The sequence below is a fragment of the Condylostylus longicornis genome, unplaced genomic scaffold (assembly GCF_029603195.1).
Source record: "Condylostylus longicornis isolate FDR11 unplaced genomic scaffold, ASM2960319v2 ptg000104l, whole genome shotgun sequence".
Taxonomy (NCBI): Eukaryota; Metazoa; Arthropoda; class Insecta; order Diptera; family Dolichopodidae; genus Condylostylus; species Condylostylus longicornis.
Genome location: NW_026578072.1, coordinates 417,361 through 440,449, shown reverse-complemented (window position 1 = coordinate 440,449; position 23,089 = coordinate 417,361). Strand labels below are relative to the sequence as shown.

Here is a 23,089-nt window from a genome sequence, read left to right as displayed (position 1 = left end):
TTTTATAATTTTCTTTTTTCATATAACAACTAAAATAACCTTAGTTTTTTTTTAATCAAACGACATTTTTTAATTAATTTATAAAATAAAATTATTCATGATCATGATTTCATACATATATGAGTTTATGTAAACTATATAGCTATACCATAAAGCCAAAGCAAAAAGTTTGAACAGGGCAAATTAAAACTTTATTTTGTACACAGAGAAAAAAAAATTTAATATATTCCAATAAACATTTAAGCACACCCACATATCTAATATTAAAATGAAATTAATTGTGGTTTTATACCGAAAACACAAGCAAAAAAAAAACAAAAAATAATTTTTTTTTAATTCACGAAATTGAATATAAGGTCCTTAATTTTTTACAAGTACATCTAACCGAAAGGAAAAAAAAACAAAAACCTTTTTGTATCATTGATTTTATAACTTTTTAATTTATTGTGCCCTTAATTACATTTCTGTTAATAAAGAAATTTTATACTCTTTACTCTCATTCCTTACCTTATCCAATCTTTTATAGTCATATACAATTAAATACTTTTATTACATTATATAACGTGTACATATTATGGTATGTATTATATGTATATGTATGTACAATTAATAATATTCACTTTTTAAAAGAACATGCTTTTTAAATAAAGATAGCAACGTAAATATTTATGCGGTATGTTTACATAAAAGTCATGATAAACAACTTTTTAAAAGCAATTTTAACATTAAAATTTTCCAATGTCAAGGATAAATTTTACATTTTTAATGCTACATCATAAAAAAACACAACGGCAAAACAAAAAAACAACAATGAAACCCAAAAGAAAAAAAAAAATTATTTTCAAGAAGAATAATTAATGTTTTTATATGTATAGTATGTATGTGTATATGTGTGTAGGCATATTTTGGTATCCTCTTAATGGAATGGTAAAATTTCATTAAAATAAAAAAGGAATAAAGAAAAAAACAAATAAATATTGGAAATAATTTTTTTTTTTAGTATTTTCATTAAAATCGCGTCTGAAAACGAATGTTCAGTGAAATATTAAAAATTTCTCTGTACACACATACATACACACAGATTTTGAATACGGACGATGTTATCTAACTCTAAAATTCTATTAAAGTTTTGCAAATGCTCAAAACTATTAAAAGTGTGAAATTTTTCAGCTCAATTCAAATCAATTTTTATAATTCGAGTTTTCTAGAATTTTTATTATCAGAGACTCTAAATCTCTATAACATAACAATATCTCTCTAAGAGGACTTATTCAACTGTAATAAAATGCCTTTCAATAATAGAAGAAATATTTGAAATTACAGGACAAAATATAAAGTTTTCATGACGTTATAGGTAATAAAAAACAAAATTACCAGAGTTCACTGCACTACTTGAAGTTTTCAACCAAAAAACGAATTAATTAAGTGGAACAATAGTGTTATTTTTATAAAAATCTTAATAAATATATATTCAACAAACCATGTTGTAGCCAACAAATACAACATACATATATCTCAATTTAAAACCAAAAATTCAACTAAAATTATAACTGGACTACAAATATGCAACAATTGACATGACCAAACATTAAAATTCTCTCCTTCAATATTGGTTTCCTAAAATATTACCATAATGATGGTGTGGCTTCAAACATACATTAAAATTTCCTCATATTATAAATATAGCCTTGAAGAAAAAGTTTTCGAATTGGAACCCATTGCGTTTTTAATAAAAAAAAAAAAAACATTTAAAAAAAAAAGTTTATTTTGTTTTCTAAATGAAAGTTGAGGAAAAAAAAAATATTTTCATTTCTTTTACTTTTATTTTTTAATTTTTTTTTTGTTTTGGTATTCTCGTCATACAGCTAAAGGCATGATTTGCTTTTTTAATATTTATAGGAATGTTAAAAATTGAAAATTGTTCACAATTTCTGATACACATTATACCTACAAACATTCATATATAAACAACTATATTTTCATTTGAAATATACGGGGCGTTGTGCATATTTGAGAAATTTGAAACCATTTTATAAAATAAAAATTACAAGGTTTCTATGGTTGAATCATAATGTACATATATATACAGAGTTATGCATCTATATACGTAAAAGCTTGAAGTGCATTTCTGTCTACTGGAAAATACATATTAATAAATCATATTTTTGTATTTCGAATGTATAGTTGTAAATTTATTTGCACAAAATTTTCGTTTTCATAAATTTATTTTTGTATATATAGAAGTGACAATTTTAATTGCTTAATTAATTTCATTTTATAGTCGAATATTTTGTCACTTAATTTGTTATTTAGTTTATATTATGGTTATTATTTTAATAAATGAGGTGTTTAAATAGAAAATATTTTTATGGAAATTTAAGGAAATTTTTATAAGTATTGAGAATTTTTCATATTGATGCTTCTATTCTTATTGATCAAAAACAGAGGCAATTTTGTGAACTTACACATTTTATTAAGGCAGTTAGAATATTGAACTATACAAGGTTTTTTTCTTCTATCTCTTGTACACTAGTGTCCTGTACTGTGGTTTTTAACATTTAGTACCTTAATTTAAAACTAAAGAAAGAAGCCAAAATTCTGTAAAAAAAAAATCCAGGTTTCAAGAAATTTTTTAGGAAATTACCGGGTTGGAGAGAATTTATATTTTTTCCAAAGTTCCAATGCTTGGTATTCCGAAAGTACACAAAATACAAAATGAAGTACTGATTGCTTTCAAGGCCTGTACTAGACCTCACAAAAATTTTTCATTTGAAGCTTTTATCATTTTCAGGGCGGAAGTTATAAGCAAAACAACTTGGGCAAGTAGAAATTTCATGAAAATTCATCAAACTCTCTGCACCTCGGAAATCAACTAACTGATATTTGACTCCTTTACACTGACTACTGAATCACCTTGTATAATGCTGTAGATAAAGACAATATACGTACGTTTTGCATAATAAATTTTTAGGTATTAAGAGAAGGCAAAGAAAAAATAGTTGGTTTGTTTAAAGAAAATAATTTAAGAGACAAATTATTTTAAATTGTAATCAGTAAAAAATATTATTATTTTTCATACCTTTTTAAGATTTTAATCCAGAAATAACTTTTTCATTATTTTAACAAATTTGGAAACAACAATCTAGTCTTCAAACTTCATAATTTTTACTAATTGAAAATAAAAATGAATTATATGAGTTTTGTGCACTAGTTCAGAAAATAAAATGGGAAAAAATATAATTATTTTGAATATCAAGCAAGTAGGAATAATTTTTAATTATTAAATTTTGAATTTGAAAAGGATTTTTCCTCAAATTTTTAACATAATCATATATTGAGTGTCTACTTGCTGGTCTAAATATGATCTTAAAAATGAATTTCAAGGACTCAAAAATAGAATCACATGCAATTTTAAAATATTTTCAATATAACTTCAAAATTTATTTAATTTCCAAAAGAGTGACAATATTAAAAAATTTCCACTGATCACAAAAATAAGAAAACAATTTAAAGAAAATGTCTGCTTGAATTACATTTGCTCTTTAAATATAGTCTCAGAAATTCAACAAATTTAATCAAATACACATTTTCATAATTTGAAATTAAAATTTTCAAAAAATTTCATTTTAATTACTTTAATACCAAATTTTTTATAGGTGTTCAAAAAAATTTTAACTAATAAATTTTCTTTTTTGTTTTTTTTTTATTCAGCCGTGATTTTTAGTTTTCTTATCCTTCAGTGGTGACGTTATTAAAAGGTTATCCTTGATTTATATACGAAAATCCTTAAAAAAAAATCCTCTTATGTCATTTTTACGTTGTTGCATTTTAAAGTTTTTTTAAATCCCACAATTCATTTAATATTATTTCTTTCCGTGATAATATCAATTATATAGAAAGTAATATACATATATATATATATATATATATATATATATATTAAAAAAATTGTAATGTGAAAAAAAGAAAATGGTTCTCAACACATTTCACATTTTGTATATCCTTTCCATATATTGGAATTTTTATTTTTCGTCCTTCGTTGACACCATGCATGATATAAAAAAAAAAAAAATAAAATTTATATCTTTTTTTTTTATACAAAATAAAGCAAAAACATATTATACATAAAATATGTAACTTGTATGCACTTGTATGATGAAACGTAAATTACATATATCCTTTTCTTAGTCTTCTTTTTAAACTTATTATCCTCTAAGAATATGCAAGTTCAAGCGTTCATATCATAGGTACATTTACATAGGTACACACTTATACCTCTTATATACCTGTTAAGGTTTTTCTATTTGATTTTTTTTTTCTTTGAGAATATGAAAAAAAAATACACTCACCTTGATGGTTTTAAACGAATATTTTATGAGCTTTGAATTACATATCATTGTACACTTATAGATATTATGTAAATACAATAGGGTGTTTTAGTTATAAGTTGGTCGACTGGTGACAAAAAATTAAATTAATTGCAATTATAAAAAATAAATAGTTTAGAATGGAGTAAAGTTCAAAATGCTTATTATTGTAGATGAATTGCCAGTTATACTTTAGATTTTCTTAAATCAATAACTAATTCCAGACTGACAAAGTTTTAATTAGAATCGGGTTCTTAAATAATGCATTTGTTCATTATTAAAACAGAAAGGGCTACAAATCTTAAACTTGGCGCAGACATTTATTTTAGTGCATATGTGAATTGGTAACGCAAAGAAAGCAGATAAAATCTCTAAAATGAATATCAAATTATCGATAGTCACCATCACAAGTTTTCGACAGATTTAAAATTTTTTTTACATCAATCGAACTTTTGGGAATATGAACGTCAATCAAACTTTTGGGTTCAAATTTTTGAATTGTTGTAAAGTCAATTTTATTAGTACTAGATTTATAAATGCTTTGTTTACTGTTTCAGTCCATCACTGAACTGTTAACAGATCCTTGAATATTTAACGAAAAGAATTTTATTTAAAATTACACACCCTTGCTTTATATAAAAATTTTATATTGACAACCACGTTTATTCTATGTAAGGTCATAAAATATGAACATAAATTTACCCAGAATACAATTTTAAGCATACAAAAACTTAGTTTTTTACTTGGAAATGTTACCATTTTATTCATGAATTACCACACAGTTTTACAATATCTATCTGCACAAATACTTTTCTTTCATATTTATATATTATAGTTACTTTTGTGATATATCTACCTTCATAGTTGTATTTTGTGTGCACACATACGGAATATAAAATTTTATAATCTCCCATGTTACTTTCTTTTTTTTTAATACATTAAAATTGTAGCTTTATATAATTTCAACAATTTACGTAACGTTTTGAATAATATTTGAATATTGTATGATGGCCTTCAAGATTTTATTAAAATTTTTAAGTAAAATTTGGCTTTTAAAGGTAAATAGTATGATAGGGTTTTAGTATTTAAATATGACATAATTATACCCAAAAAATGAGGAAATGGAACATTCTCTGAGTGACCAATTTTAATTTACTAGATTTATGATTCGGGTCATAATTGCCTGATATCAGAAAATGAGAGAAAAAGAAATTTATTATGGTAACCTAATGCTTGCCAATTCAATATTGTTAACAAATTTTATTATGTCTGATTAATATACCGTAAAACCTCCATTCAACGAACCATCAATAAAACGAACTTTTATATTAAATGAAACAATCATTATGACGTTAGTAAAATTTATTATTTAGTGATTCTCAGTAATTCGTTATATGCAGGTTTTACTGTGTTATGAATGATGATCAATTTAGAAAATTATATTGAAAAATCGACTTAAACCATCTTTGAAAAATCTTAAATATATTCAGACATTATAATCGTAAAATTTATTTATAAATTTCCTGCCTTTAATGAAAAAATAATAAAAAATATTCAAAAAAAAAAAAAATTGCATTTTTGTCCTAATTATGCAACCAATGAGATTTATTTTGAAAGTAAAAGAGAAGAATATTTAGACTCTTATCTATAGGGATTTTTCAAGTGTAAAATAAATTAGAAGAAATGTGGATAGTTATAAGTTAATGAGTATAATTCTTGAAAAATGTTATAATCATGTTTATTTTATGGAGTTTCCACTAAAAATTTTTAAATGAAGAAAATTGCATTATTTTCAGTTTTAGAAAGAGTTTTGTACTTTATTACTTGTGATTATTTTAAATTATATCTTTATAATTTTCAATCAAAGGAGGAAAATATCTTGATATAAAGAAAATATTATCAATAAAGGAGCTTAAGTAGCAATTAAATTGCTCGATTTCATGAATTTTGCATGAATTTAGAATGGTTTTACTGTTTGAAATATCGAAAATTCGTCATCTAAAGAATTATCGCCAAATACCGTATAAATTATTTGATAAATTAAAATGTTTGCCTCGTGGCCCTTACGATTGTTCACATCTAAAACATGTTGTGTTTATCATAGATTTCTAAAATTAGAACAGAATTTAATGTACCTATATGTAAATCATAAATATTTTACTTAATATTACGTTAAGAACATAAAAAAACAAATTTTTTTAAACCTCAAGGATTCATTATACCTAAACTGAATTCAAAATTTCAATTATTCAATAATGATCTACAATAAATGTAAAAAAGTTTATCTATTGCAAAAATAAACATGTGCATTAAATTTTCAAATTTATTCCGATAAAATATTCGAATTTGTTTTCTATTGATCAGTAATAAAAGATTAAATGTATATTAATGTCCTAGAAAACATAAAATCGATGAAATGATTAAGAATTACTTGTATATAAAATTCAAACGCATTTTGTAATTACTATAGAACAATGAAAATTTGTTTCCATTAAAATTCACTAAAAATTTTTTCCTTTATTGTACAGAACATTCTATTCATTTGAGTTTCAAAAGAGCTTTTCATTAAGACTATTGAAATGAAATCAAAATATGAAAAGGATGTACTGGGGGTTTTTTTTTTTGTAGAAAACACTTCCTTAAAATTCTAAACAATTTGCATTTCAGTATTTCAATTTTAATTCAACACCAAATTTGTATTGCCTCAATAGATAAAGTGGTAATCTTTTTAATTTTTTAAGAATATCTTACAAGTAAATTCATTCAAAGAGCAAATGAATTAATTTTTTATGAAATTTGTAATTTTCGAAATAAAAAAATTTTTTTCTTGTTTTTATGACGAATTTTTTTTTTGGGTTAATGTTTTACTTAGGAATTTGTACTTTTAATTAATATTATAATTATTCAATCATAAGACTTAAACGTAACTAAACTATTATACATTTGGAAGCGAGTCATTTTATTGTGGAACTTCCATTCTTGTGAAATCTGGAAAACTACAAAAGATTGTCGTTTATAATAACCGTTTAATTTCATACGGTTAATAAACTTTTATTCATTTCATTAGTCTCAATATCTAAATATATAAAAAAATCGCATTACAATTTTACGAAATCGAAAAAAATAAAGAATGTGAAGCGTATGATTTGAAGCCATTATTATTGGTGGTGGTTTTATATTTCTACTTTAATATTCAAAAATGCTCTTGTCCTCAATTCGAATTTATGACATTTTACCACTATGTTATTCTCTAATTTAGAAATGCTCAAAATAAGAAGTAACACACCAGAATAGCAACCCTTTCTTTACAATTTTTCTACAATGTAGTGCGCAACATTTAATAAAAATTTTCGATATATTCGCTAATGCTATGTACATATATACACAGTATTACTTAAAATATTATTTTAGGATTTATATATATCACAGACCACAGTATTACTTTAGGATTTCTAGATTGCTATATTGTATACTTTAGAAAAAATACTTGACTTTATTGGCGAAATAATAGAGCAACACGGTCGGAAAATTAGCTTTACCAATCATGTGAGGAATGCTTTTGCCATACCCCGTCGTAATCCTTCTTCAGATGAAGAGTGCTAAGTATAGCAAAGAAATTTAACTCGAAGCAAGTTGTAAACAACATTGCCTTAAATATATAAAGCAAATGTTGTTTTATAATTTTATTTTAATATGTTAATTAAATAAGAGTTGCTTCATTTAACAAATTAAGATAATAATATTTTATAAACAAATAAATGAGAAGAGTTTGAAGTTTTTTTCCGATTTCCAGAATAAATCAATATAGAAATGTATGCCCTTAAGATCTCTTATAATAAAAATACTCTTTCTTCGATTAGTAATCTTTTACAGTCTTTAAGATTTCAAGTAAATTTCTGGACATTCAAGAAAACCAACGTTTCAAATATAGAATTACGTGTTTCTTATACAGTTAACTATCCAAAAATTTATTAAACGCACTGTATATAGCATTAACATAATAATATAATTTTAAAATTGAAAATCTTCAAAGGAATGAAAACGGCAAATAGAAAATTTCTTAATATAAATTTCTCAATAAATTTCATTTAAAAACATCTTCTCTATAAACAGGAAGCACTTATATTTTAGTTGTCTGCATATTTTATAACATGAAGTGAAAAATCCGTAAAATAAAATTTATTCAAAATATATTTAAAGATAAAGATAACAATATGAAAAAAAAAACAGGAGCCCCTCAATAGGGAGGCGAGGAGGAGCATATTTAAGGGAATAAAAGAAAAATTCAAAATGAATTGAAAACAAAGAAAACACTCTTCATTTTTTTTTTGTGATTTTTTTTTTTTGATTTCCTTTATATATAACATCTTCATATACGTACTACAAGGAAAACGAAAAACGGATTTCTAAAGAAATTTTTCCTTTCAAGAGAATTTTTTTTTCCTTGTATTTTTAAAAATGTTAAACATATTTCATATGACTTGGACTTAGTATAAAGAGGTGTCAGACTTCTAACTAATATATAATATTGTTTTGTATTTATTTGAAATATACAATATATATTTATATTATATGTACTTAAATCATATTTTAGTATACATATATATATAAAAATTGTGTACAAACATAAATGTTTGTGTGCGTTACATTTGAAGTGTATCCTTTAAAATCCTTCAAGTGATTTATAAGCTTAATGAACCCATTTCATTTTGGGTAACTTTCGTCAGTGTTGTATATCAAAAAAATAAAACAAAAAGAAAAGAGAAAAATAATAAAACATAATGAAAACAAGAAAGGCAAGTATAAAAACAAAACCAAATAAACACAAAAAAAAAAAAAATAATAGTATAAAACAAAAGACGAAAATGTGAATTTTGAAGAGAGAAATTTTCATTGGAAAATTATTTTAAAGGCCTACAAATACAAAAAGGAAAATAAAACAAAAGAAAAATTGGAATTAAAGGCAAGGAAAATGAAATTAAAATAAAACAAATCTAAACGTATACAAAAAAAATGTTCGTACAAATACATTTTAAGGGCTTGTACTCTATAATCTAAGAGGATATGTACGATTGTATAGAAGGCAACAAAAAAAAAAAAGGTTCAAAACTTTATAACATGGAAAAGAAAACTAAAAAATCAAAACAAAAAATCTGATAATTTCCTAAAAAAAAGTTTTCATTCAAAATTTTTACTTTTTTTACTCTCACCCTACCACATCCTACTTAACTAACCCAAGCACACAATACATATCTAACGCATTGTTTTTATATCCCTTAACTTCTAAATATCCTTAACATTTACTTTTCACATTGAATCTCTCAGTATAACATACTTTATATACATACATAATATATATATACATATTATGTGAGTGAATGTGCTAGTATGTGCGAATAGTGAGTAAATTTTCCTCAAATAAACCACAAATTCTTAGAAATAAAGGAAAAAAAAAAAACAATAAGATATTTTTTTTGTTTTTTGCACAAAATAAACACAGTTAGCTGCCGCTCTATTAGAGCGTATCGTGTTCTTAACATATGTAAGTATCCTTGAAGTATATTTGAAAAAGGATTTATTAGGTTCGGTACTTTATGATAAATTCTTACAACATTATACATTCCAACATACACATATATTATAAGAATATTGTTATACAAATATATGTGGAGGGATGTGTAATTTGTACATATCGTGAATAATGTGCTAAAATAAAAACAATGAAAAAATAAAAAAAAAAAAAAAAACAAAAATATTCTTGAATTAAAAGCCTTATTAGAAAAGGCGATTTTTTTTCGCCTTCTCTTTGGAAAAACAAAAAGATATGAAAATAAAAATGTAAAAACGCATTTCTCTACATTTATTTAGCTGTCTATATTTTAATTCTGAATTTGTTAACAGTAGTATATTTTGATAATAATCTAATAAACTTAATTTGGTATCTAACACATAGATTCAAATAAGTTCAACAAAAGGCAAATACTCTACAAAAAATACATTATGGGGAGTTCTGTTTTTTCTGTCACTACAAATTTTACTAGTTTAAATTGTAACTCGTTGTAAAAATAGTGAATAATTTTTGTTTCTTACAGGCATATTGATCTACTTTTAACTCGTTTAAAAATTACTCTGAACCGAAAATGAGTCATCAAGTAGTATTCGAAAACAATATTTAAAATTGTTGTCCATGTAACCCATAGCTTTTAAAATTACGAATTTCGCATTCATAATTTAAATCTAGATTTATATTGAGTAAGGTTATTAAAAATATATTTTTTTAAAATTATTCTCTTATTATATAATTTTGCATATATTTAGGGGAAATATTAATGTAATAAGATTTTTAGAAAAATTTATACAAACTTCAAGAGTATATCTGTCTAATTAATTGATTTGAGGCGAAAGAGTATATAATATTGATACTTTTTGGTATATATGTATATAAAAAAGTTCAATCGACCTTATGAATAGTGGAAAAGAAAAAACAGACCCGAAAATCAAAAGATTCGAATACTTGAGGAATAATAAGGATTAAGGAATTACAATTCGGGATGGAAGGAATTACAAAAATATGTTTTCTCTAAAGAACAAATATTTTAATATTGCAAAATAAAGTATAAACATGTAGAAAAACAAGTGGTGCTCTAAAAATAAGCCAGAAACTGGTTTGACATTATGATAAATTTTATAAATCAATCCAACACCTTTAATTATAAAAGTTAAATCTTATAATTATTTTACTTGCCGAATCGTTGTACATCAAATTCTAAAACAAAAAATATCATAATATTTCAAAATTAACTGCCCAAACCATAAAATTTGTATAATACACCCTGTATAACATTTAGTTATCATACATTCTAATTGGTATAAAAATAATAAGAATTTAACAAACAAGATTTTTTATATAATATATACGTTTAACTATTACGACTATAAACAACAAAATATATTATTCAAGTACAACATAACATATACATTTACATATGTAATGTACACATACATATAGAATTTACATGATACTCATGAAGGCATTCATCTATTATAACAATTAAGCATATATAATATGTATTTACATAATGCATATAGAGATAAAACTTATTTGCACAAGAATTAGAGGAAAAACTTTAAAATATATTATGTACAAGTGAATACGTAACGGGAATGTATTATACTCGTATTAGGGTTCAAAAATTATTTCATGTTTTTCTTTCTTTATTTTATTTACAGACGGAATACATACCAAAAAAAAAAAATTCTTAGAATTATAATAGTTAAATTTTCAAGATGTTTTACCATATAATAAAGAACAAGAAAAAAAAAATTCTTAAAGTTAAATACAAGTTAAATAAGATATAAAAAGAAAATAAGAAAAAAAAAAATTAGAGAAAATAAGTTTTCTTCTCTGTTTTCTTCTTTTTTTTTTGTCTTTATTTATATTTATTTGTTATTTCAAGACTCTTCAAGGAGTAATTAATTAAAAAATTTATTTAGTTTAATCATGAAATTTAATGTTATTTTAGATATATGAAGGCACTTTATCCTATACATTAACATATATACATATATATGTATTCATGTATTCCTGTTATATAAGGATAGTATGCAATATATCATGTATTTTACTATATATATATTACTATAATATGTTAACGTAAATTTATATCCTTTAAAATTTATAACTCTAATTATTATTGTTGTAAATAGTTAAATTCCAAAAACAGCAACAAAAAAAAATTGTATACTTATAGGGGAAATTATAAAAAACTAGAATATAAAATTATTTTCGAATCGAGGAGTTTAGATGTGAAATAAAATTGTCTAGAAGAAAAATGATTAAAATCTTTTTTGCTTGCATATACACCTATATATATATATATATATATACAATATATAATATGAAAACATAATTTTAAATTTAAAGAAGATTATATTATTACATAAAAAGGATCTTGACAAAATAAATAAATAAATTAAAGTAATAATTTCATTTGTATTTAAAAGTTTTTCTTATTTAATTAGGATATTCATTTTATATTTCATTTTCAATTTTATGTTATAACACAATATATGTATACATAATACATTTATATTCCTATATTTTATAATAAATATTATTTTATTTTAAATAATTTAATAAATATATAACAGGCATTTAAAGTTTTTTATTTTCATGATTTAAAATAATTTATTCTTAAGTGTTATAATATAATAACAAATTATATATATACATATATATATGTATATATATATATGTATATATTGAATTTTATAGTATTTGTTAAAAGAAAGAAATTAAAATTGTTTTATATATAAAAAGAGAAATTAGAAATTAAATTATCTAGTATTAAAATTATTTTAAATGACCTAGGTCTATATACAAATAAAATTATTTCTATTTTTTTTTATATAAATAATTAATTAAGTTTTCAATATTAAATATAGTTTTTTTTTTAACATTATATAAGAATAAATTTTGAATTAATTTTTGAAACATAATTTATTTGGGTTAAAATTATAGTATGATAATTTTAGATTAATAATTTAATATTGTTATTATTGGATTATATTAATTAAAATTATGTTTTTTTGTTAATTAATTCAAATTGTATTAGTATTATATAAATAAATTATTAATAGCCATGATATAATTATGTTTTGGCGTATAATTAGACAAATTTATTTGATTTAAGAATTTGAAATGAGAAATTTATTAATGTTTTTTTTTTTTTGAAAAAATCTTAATATCTTTTTTCAATACTGCAATATTGTAAGTTTCAAAATTGCAAATCATTCGTAAATATTACGATTTAATTGCTTTGCAAAAGAAATAAATTCATTAATTAATAAAGTTGAATGAAACCAAAAGTTGGTAAAGTAGTATTTTTTCTTCGAACAAGGGAAAAGACTGCGTTTAAACAGTCTATTTACATACCACATTATTTTAATTTCACACTTTTATTCATATTCCAAAATATAACAAATTATTGCATACCTTTAGGGAGAACGAAAAAAAAATTGTGAGGGTGTCGTTATCACTGTGGTTACTGTCGGCTTTTAAGCAATTGAGTTAAGATAATTAGATTATTTTTTTATGGCATGTCTTTTGTTTTTATTGAAATTTGAAAAAGATTTCTGTTTCAGAAAAATATAAAAGGTCCGAAAATTTAAATTTTGCAAACCTAACTTGGGAGGGGTAGCGCAAGTAAAAAATTTTTCTTCTAACGAAACAAACTACTTCCTTGTGTACAAAAGCTGCGGATTTACCGATAAATTTTAATCGCTATTTTGTTCCAACATTGTTCAACTATGCTGACTTTGCTGATTATTGTACTTTTTTGCGTTTGTCGAATTTCAGAAATAGTTTGGATACAATGAATAATTTTTTTTTCACTGATTTTTCTGTCGATTTGCGCACTTCTGTATCTTCAATTTTAACAAAAATTTATGCTTCCTTTTTTTTTGTTTCGGAATTGTTAAACTTTTCCGGTATGACTTTTTATAGGAACAGATCCATTAATCCATTTCTACATTTTAGCTTTACTTTAAGAAAAACACTAGAAATTTTTTGAATTTTTTTTTGAACAGTCTGTCATATTGGTTTTTATATTAACTAGCTTTAGGGACCACTTTTGGTATTATCTAATATAATGCTAAACTTTCTATTCAATTGTCTACAATTTCTAATAAAAGCAGTAGAGAAACCGTTCAGGAACCTCTATTAAGACTCAAATTTACCTTGCCATACTAACATGAATTATAATGAAGGCTACTAGGTTTTCTTTTATATTCGACTGCCTTCATTATAATTTGAATTCTCTCTTGTTTATTACACAAAAATTCTCTCTTACGGTCTTCTTTAAGTATATGCAAAATATAAAAGATCATTTATTGAACAAGAATAATATTTATACGAGTATTGAAAATAAGCAAATTTTTATCAATAAATTTCATGTTTTCCAAACAAATAAAAAATTTTTTCTTCTTTTATTTTTTACAGGTGAGCGTTATTACTACTATTCAAAAATTGAAATTGGTAAGCTACTGAACTTTATATAAAAAAACAACAAAATAATTGAAAACACAAAATAAAACAGTTATTATTGAGAATTTGCTCCACTTTCCAACTTATTTTATCTATAACTTTTCTTTAAAATGTACGAAAATATAATTTGAATAAAACCACAAAGTCCGTGTTCTTGAAAAAGTGTGCGTTTAGAATTCAAATAAATGCATATAATAATGATAAAAAATTTAGTTTAGTTAGGATGAGCGAGAATAAAACATAAAAGTAGATTTTTTATTTCAAGCCTGATTTGAGAAGAGCTAAAGGCAGACCACAGTTAAGGATGCAAGATAACATTGATAATGATAATCGCGTCCTTCAAATAAGAAACTGGAAGCCGTTGTAGGATATCGAGATACGTGGGCGAACGTTGTATAGAAGGCCAAAGCTTACACCGAGCTGTAGCTCCAAAAGAAGAAGAATGCTTTCATTTAAATATAAATTAAAAATTTGAATAAAAAAAAAATTTCTAGATAATACTCTTCATGGTTGAGTATATTTTTAACTCATAGTAAGAATAGTGTTATATTCATATTATAGGTGTTCCTTTGAGTGATATTACAGAAACTATTCTATATAAAATGTATGAATAAAATGTTAAAATGTACACATACTATCTAAGGATTAAAAAATACAGCTGTAAACAAAATCTCCATTATATAAATCCAACATTTTTTTCCTACAGGTATAAAAATAATTTTATTCATATTTTAAAATCCTTAAAACTATTACAGTTTTTTTTTTATTTACAACCAAATATCTTATAGAATTGTTAAATACATTTCAATTTAATTATTTAATTTTTTCCTTAAATACCAACTAACTACAATGCTCTAAATAAAAAAAAAGGATACTAATTTTACTAAATTAAATTTTCATAAAGTACTCAAATTAATTATATAATTGCATATTTAAGGGATTAAAATGACTTTACAAGGACATTTTCCGCTTTAATTTTGTTAATGATAAGAGAATATTTGTAGGTTTTCTTCTTCTCTTCGTCTTTTTTTTTTTTTGAATTTTTGTTTTTTCATAATTTTTAAATTATGTTATAAAATTTAATTATGATCATCTCCACCAATATACTAAAAGCTTTTCGCTTTTTTTTTTACTTTTTTAATTTTCATCCTTTAAACCTTGAAAAATTCTTAACTAGAAAATTATGGTATGTCGTAAAAAATAAAAGAGGACAAGAAGAAAACAAAAAATTATATATTTATACATATATATTTTTAATTCCATTTAAGGATATTTTATACGAGTTAGAAACAATCCTAGAATATAGTCAACGATCTCAAGAACTGAATAGTTTGCTCTTATTTTTGTTTTTTCTTTGCTTTTGTGGTTTTTACTTTTCTCTTTTTCTTTTGTTTGTATTTTGCAAAATCATGTGTCCATATTCCGATGTGTTGTAGTTCCTATATAACAGTGTAAATAATTTCATACACAAAAATAAATAGAACAAGTGAAAAACCTCATAATTTGTTAGTTTTATTAACCTTAATCTTATCATATTAATGCCAAGTCCTGTTTTATTTATAACTCAAAATTTTCATCTAATTTTCATCTCCTGAAAATAATATATTCTTAGTTCATTCATAGCATAAAGGAAATTATACTGATGAGCCAAAAAAAAAAATTTCAACGTATTTTCAAATTCGGTATTTGTGGTTCACAACTTTTTCTCTCTTTCTTCTTTGTTCTTTTATATATTCGTTTAAAGATCGGACCATCTGACCATGATCCTATAGTGTATATAAGAGGTAAATAGTTCACTGCTTTAGGGTATAATATGTACACATGTATGTAATAGCGTGAATGTTTTCACTCCTTTTGTTTTGTTCATATTCGTTGATTTGAACATATAGTAAAGTATAGTAAACAGACAAAAATGAAAACAAACAGAAAAAAAAACATTGAAAATTACAACGTATATAGAATTATCCTTTTTATTATCCCTTCTATACAATTTCTTTTACATATTTTTGTTATATTTTAATTTTGTAATACATATACATTCTGTTTTATATTATCGTATAGGTAGACATACGAATTTTAAGAGGGGCAAAAAATGTTTTAGGATTTTAAGCAGAGCAGAAAAAAATTATTACTGAAGGAAGAAATGGTAGAAATTTATTACATTATCTACTCCGGAACCAGAAATAAAAGCACCAGAATAACAGCAAAAAAAAAATTAGTAGAAAAACAAAAGAACCAAATATAAAAAAAAAACAGAGAATATGAACTCGTGTAGATTTTCTAAGCGGGAAAAGTACATTATAATCAAAAAAGGAACACAAAGAAAAAAAAAATAGGGAAAAACAAGCATGGGATTTATTGTAGGGGATTTCTCGTACTCGGCTGGATATTGAGACATAACTTAGGTTCTTAAGATTTAATATTATATTATCTGTATACACATAAATTTCTTGTTCTATGCGTATGTGTTTGTATCCATTTGTAATACACAAAAGGCTTTTATTTTTGATTATAATATTATTATTATATCAAAGTGTTGTCCAGTATTGTATTGGGTTACAATTTCGCCGCCTAAAATATGTAAATTTTTAAATGAAGATTTGTAAAAGTTAAATCAATTCTTCGCCATTTCCATTCGTTTCCTCTTCAAAATGGGAGGATTTTGCTAGGTAATCTAATAGCCGAGTTTTGTGCAAATAAATTGCAAATGTTTTAAGTCTTTCGTGGTAATATTGTTGTTTGCATGATAACATTATTGATGCTTGACTTAACCTTTAACAGAATTAGTATTCTGAAAAACTTTTATAATATTATAAATGTTTCATACAACTCCCCTATCATTTATTAAGATAAAAATGTTAAATGTTGAAAGTTTTCAAAAATATTAATATTTCCCAAAACTAAACACGATCTAAAATATTATTAAATGATTTGTAAGTCAATTCCGCATAATTTTAGCTTCGTTTCTAAGCCACAATGATAGCTACTATATCCAACATTGCCCATATTATCGTGTTTTATTTTGAGCTATGTAAAACTCTACATAATTGAATGTGAAGCAGAATTTAAAAATTTTAAATTTTTAGATCCAGATTTTTCATTATAATTATAATTTCCTTTAATAAACTCTTATATTAACCTTAATTTTAATTTCTAATTTCTAAAACTTATTAAATTATTTTGAAAATTTAAAATAAATGTAACTTGAGATGTGAAACATGAAAAATAAGTTTTACTCAAGTGTTACTAATTTATCTCGACTCATATTACCAATATAACAAATCACACCATTCTGAAAAATCGAGTGAAAACCTATTAAGTTAACTTATACATGGGTCTAACGACATACATTGGCAAACCATATAAAAATTAATATCAACATAAAAATAAATTACAAATTGATTTTAAAATGTTTTGCAAATTAGCATCCATTGGATGTCATGAAATTTCGCTAATTTCATACAATTTAAATAATCTTTAAAAAAAAACATCATTTTTAGGTATAGTACCCATTTTCAAAGGAATGTCCTTTTTTTGTCTCCAATAAACGATCATCATATACATAATACGAAAATTATAACGATAAAAATGATTTTTATGGGCCCGCATTTTTTTTTGCTCAATTCGATTTTAAAATTTAATTTTTTTTTTGTGTTATATTTTTTATTTTTATTTATTTAATACATCCCTGTTGCACGTTTAAATAAATATCCTGTAAAAAAGGATTTACTCAATAATTCACTGAATGATATGGTAATAAAAAAAAGGACATAAAGAGTTTTTCATGTGTACCTAAATATGAGTTAAAAAATAATAAAAAAAAAAAACAAAAAAGAACAGAAAGACAAATAAAATAACAACAAAATATGGACAAGGCAGCTAATCGAGATCCTTTACTTTTAGTATCCTTCATCCCTATTTTTACATTAATAAAGTTGGAATTTAGCCATACATTTTTATTTTTCTTGTGTTTCGCATTATAAGAATTTTCATTTTTTCCACTCTTTCACATAAAGTAAGAATTCTGTCCAGAAGAGGAAGATTTACAGTTATTTTTAATATAAAGATTTAATGGTTTTGGTTGTATAAAAATAAAAACAGGAACAAAGGAATAAAGTAGAAAAAAAATAAATACAAAATAATGGTAATATAAAATGATAATGTTGAGAAACGAAATGATTATTAAAGGAAATTTCAGAAAATTAAAGGGAGAGAACAAATCAAAAGAAACCGGAAGTTGAAATTTTTTGTTTAGTAAATAATATATAAAGCGAGAAATTATTTTATCGTTGCATAAATGTGTGTGTCCTATAAAGGCATACTATATACTGTTATTTTCTTAAACAATTTCCATTTTAAAATTTGATTCTTGAAAATTGGGTTCTTGTTTTTCTGAATAGTATACAAGAAAAAGCATAAAGGAGTGCTCATTACATTGTTTTTTTATTTAAAATTTTTAATAGTTTTGATAAAAAGAAACTGCTTTCTCATTAGAATTTGAAAAAGAAAAAATTGTAACTATTTTCTCAGAATTAAATAAGGATTTATCGCCCAAACTGAAATTGAAAATTTTATTTGCAAACAATATTTTTAGTTTTCTTAATTTAATCTTGTTAATCGGCTGGTAACCCTTTTACGTGCTTTTTACGAAAAGTAAAAATAGAACTATAGAATATTAAATTTAAATGTATATAAAAATTTTATATAATTTGTATATGCTCACTAGATATATATACAAGATTTTGTTGAAAAATATTGACCCTTGATCTTAATGGTTATAAATAAAATGAAATAAGAGTTATAAGAATTCAGCATTAGCTCCATATTATATATAGAACGTGTTTGTTTCATTAATAATGAAATTATAGGATTTTTTAAATAAATTTTATATGAAAATTGCTGCTGGTGGCATCTAATGTTATGCCTTTAAAAACCTTCAACATACCTATTATTGTAATAGTAATGATTTTTTATTGATTATTTTTTTTTTTGTTATAAAAAAATTATGTTTAATCATCGATTTTGGCAGTATTAGAATTTAAATTTGTGGTCCATTTTCTTAAGTCTTAAAAAATTATTAAAATTTATTTCAAAAAATTAAATATGCGAGGTAGCATTGAGCAAAAATTTTAAATTAGGTCAATCTAATATGAGAAATATTTTAAAGAAATTCAAATATTGAACAATGTAGTTGAACTAAATTATTGTTGTTGTTGTTGTATAAGATGTATGAATTTTTAAGACAAATTGAGGATATTCTATTTCAAAGTTATGGTGTTATGGATTGAGTTTCAGATTTTAATCTACTGATTCACTTTAAACATGCACATCAGTTTTAACTTGTGAGAAATGTAAGTACAGGTATCAAGTATTAAAACTCAAATATTTGCCCAGCTCTCTTTAATTCTAATTTAATAAGATTACAATCAATATTTATTGATTTAATAATCTCATTGAAGTTTGGTATTGAAAATTGTGAAAAAAAAATCAATAAATTTATTCAAGCTATAAAAATCTCGTGTAATCAAACGCCATTTGAAAACAAATTACTATCATTTTATCTAATTATAAAATTAACAATTGAAAAATTTATTATTGAATTGAAAAATAATTTTCAGTTTTTCTTTCTCAATAATATCCTTGAAGATATTTAAGCACTTCAACAATGAAAAAATTAGAAAAAATCGTCTTCTTGGGCGTCTGTTTAAAAATTTCTATCTACACTTTTGATATAGAAAGCGGAAATTTAGTCCCCCTTCACCCAGTCCCTCGAAAAAGTTATAGTTCCAGAGTTTCTGAAAATGTCATTTTTGACTACTTATTATATCGAAACCGTACACGTTTTTAGAATTCCGCTTATTACGTGATAGAGACATGTTTCTTCTATCGCTGTCATTTAAACCCCGTTTTTGTTGTTTAATTTTTGATATCGTTTTTTTTTGTTTAGGAGGGTAAGTTGCAGAAACCTGAAATTGCAGCCACTAAAATATAATCAATTTTATTAGAAAGCAATTTTTTTCTTCTTCAATTCCCTTCAAAGTTATTGCTTGCCAAAACTTTAAAAATTTCCGGCTCCTTTTATTTTGGAAACTGCAAGGTTTACCGAATTTCTGCAAAAGCATAATGATAACGGTAAATGTCTTGTAATAATATTATACAACTATTTATCTTAACTCACTTACCGCCGTTGTTTTTAGTCATCCTAATTTTATGCAACAATTTGAAATATTTTGGTATTTGCAAAAACTTTTATTCAACTTGTTCAAGGGAAAAGTGCTAATGTACAAACCACTTGTCTCATCCGAATTAATTTTTTTTTCATTCTCTCTCGCTTTCTCTCTATGAATTACATTTTAATATTTACAATTAAAATTATAGATAATTTTAAAATCGGAAAAGATCAGCTCAACTTCATAAAGTAATTAAAGATTTACAGTTATATAATAATATTATCGTTATTTAAAAATTATACATATATACATAATATATTTATAATATCTTCAATTAAAAAAGGAGAGAATTTTTCAAGTGAAATTATAATAATTGTCCTTTGAAGTATTATCGGTTTTTGTTTTTTTTTTCTTTATTTTTATTAAAAAATCTATATTTATAAATTAAATCTATATTACATAAGAATGAGAATATTAGGATAGTGATAAAGGATAATGATATTGATGAGATTTATTTAAATAAGATTATATAATTGCAATGATATTAATAGCAATAATGATAATATTGATGATAATCATTTTAATTGTAATGTGATGACGGACATTTTATTTGTTTTAATTTTTTTTTAAATATTTTTTTTTTTTCTTAATAATTTTTCTTTTATTAATTTTTCCCAATCTGACGTATAATTTCTCCTTGTTTCAAACTTCATTCTTGTAAATATACATTACAAGATATATATATATATATATATGTATAATGTTATAGTGTATAGATGTGTAAATTGTTGCGTATAAATTTTCATTTCTTTAAGCAGACATTTTGATTTGAATCAATGAATAATGGAATAATTCCAATAATAAGAAAAAATATATTTGAAATTTTTATTTTTTTGTTCCTCTTACTTTGTACTTTAGTTTCCTTTTTTGCTTTTTTTATATTATAGAATGAAAAAAAAAGGAAATAATTTTTTTCTTTTGATGTTGAAATTTATTATCTTTTACACTTCAGTTAATTTTAAAAAAGATGAAGGAGTCTAGTTATTCAAATTTAGTTTTTGTTTTATCTTATATTTTTTTAACCGACGGCATTACTTATAATAAGGAAGGTATTGCGATGGTACCAAATTTCAAGATTTCATATATGTATGTGAAATTTTATGTACTAGATTTCCATGATTTTTTTTATTTCAATTCTAGTAGATAAACAAAGTAACTAGCAAAGCAGGAAAGAATTTTTAAATTTTCGATGACTTTTTGTTGAAATTCATATTAAAGTTTTCAAAGCATTCCAATTCAGGAACTTGTTCTTGATGAATTATATTTACATTTTTGGAACAATTGTTTACAAGTCACATTTTCATGAACTTGTAATCTTCTCGACTCTCTAATTATTGAAAGAAAACTTAGTGGAATTTCTAGATATCGAAAAATAAATTTTTGTTAATAAAAATAATTTGTCGGATATGTGCTGATCGCATCAGATTTTCTATCATATTGTTATAATCGCAAAAACAAATGAATAAAAAATATTAAACAATAGTTTTTTTGTTATATAGAAAAATTTTCGCTTAAAGAAAAAAAAAATATTTTTCATTTTGAATAAAAATATTTAAATTATTTGAAATTGATTTTTTGTTTTTTATAGAATTATTTTGAAAATTTATTTTTAGAGAATTAGAACCTTTTCAGGAAATATTTTGATTAGATAAGTTTCTAAGGGATATACACATTTGTTTTTCGGTTTCTAAGAAAAAAAGTTGGAATTGAATAAGAAACGGGTAACTTGTTTCCAATATTTTTCAATTTTGTATTTGTTTCTATATCACACAGTTTGTATAATATCTTAAAAATAATATAAAATTATTTTTTTAAATTTTCATTGAAATTATTGATTGGAATTACCTTTTCAACTCTTTCATTTTGTAGTCAATACTTTGGTTTTAAATACTTTTCGAACAAAATCGGAACAAAAAAGTGAATACTGGATTCACTTTATCTTTCCGATTGTTTGTTCGTCTGTTTATAAAACTAAGATAATTTTGTAGACTGAAAGCTTAAACTTATTTCTGTAGAAAAAAATGGTTAGTTACCACCGCCTCTTTAAAAGTTATAACCCTTTAAAGTCCTAAAAATACTATTTTTTTCAGAACTTATTGAATTAAAACTAGCAAAATAGCGACGTGTTTTTTTATCACGAAATAATATAGTTAAAACATTTCAATTACAATAAATTTCCGCTGAAAGAAACCATTTGATTTAAACCTGTTTTTTAAATTTTAATATTTTTTACTTTCTTTTAATTTCGAAACTGTAAGCTCTTCGAAATTTCAATAAAAGCAAAACATAATATTATTATCAAAAAAGTTGAATATTAGTACTAACACACGTTTTTTATCTCCATTTTTGTTATTTCCCCTAAAAGTATGCAATATTTTTTTAATATAATTTTAGTATAAGCTAGCTATTTACGAAAAAATAAATATATTAAATATAATAAAAGGTCT

General features: G+C 23.3%; 2 protein-coding genes across 3 annotated transcripts in view; one reads left to right on the top strand and one right to left on the bottom strand.

Annotated features, from left to right (window-relative positions):
• Positions 1–23,089, top strand: part of LOC129614153 (GATA zinc finger domain-containing protein 8-like) — a 157,871-nt gene that overhangs the window by 21,303 nt on the left and 113,479 nt on the right. Inside the window, exon 1 of one of the 2 annotated variants that reach the window (XM_055528571.1) lies at positions 14,368–14,403. The exons of the other annotated variant lie outside the window; for it this stretch is intronic. The gene's annotated coding sequence lies outside the window, so the exon portion shown is untranslated. Of the gene's footprint in view, positions 1–14,367; positions 14,404–23,089 lie in introns of those variants that run through there. 2 annotated transcript variants of the gene reach the window in all.
• LOC129614142 (uncharacterized) overlaps positions 1–23,089 on the bottom strand; it is a 53,399-nt gene that overhangs the window by 9,489 nt on the left and 20,821 nt on the right. The window lies entirely within an intron of this gene.